The sequence below is a fragment of the Phalaenopsis equestris genome, unplaced genomic scaffold, assembly GCF_001263595.1.
Source record: "Phalaenopsis equestris unplaced genomic scaffold, ASM126359v1 Scaffold000050, whole genome shotgun sequence".
Taxonomy (NCBI): Eukaryota; Viridiplantae; Streptophyta; class Magnoliopsida; order Asparagales; family Orchidaceae; genus Phalaenopsis; species Phalaenopsis equestris.
This window is the reverse complement of record NW_018164492.1, coordinates 170,659-171,051: the sequence shown is the minus strand read 5'-3', so window position 1 is coordinate 171,051 and position 393 is coordinate 170,659.

Below are 393 nucleotides of genomic sequence, written 5' to 3'. Positions count from 1 at the left end.
CAATATTTTTGTTAGATATATATATATATTAAAATGTGGTAATAAATTATTTCAAATTTTGATATTTTCTCTGACACAAATCTCAAAGCATAACACAGATTTTGATGTAATCTTTTGAGTCAGAGTCCCGCTTGTGGGAAGATGGACATATCCAATTTATAAAATTTTGATATTTTCTCCGACACAAATCTCAAAGCATAACACAGATTTCGATGTAACCTTTTGAGTCAGAGTGTTCAACCCTTTCCCGCTTGTGGGAAGATGGACATATCCAATTTATAGTAAATTTCTTCAGTTATGCTAGACTTTGTGATTTTATTTTATTATGAGTTCCACGTTAAAATTTATGGTGTCATTACTAGTTATTTCTCTCTTTTGATTATGTGTTGGATA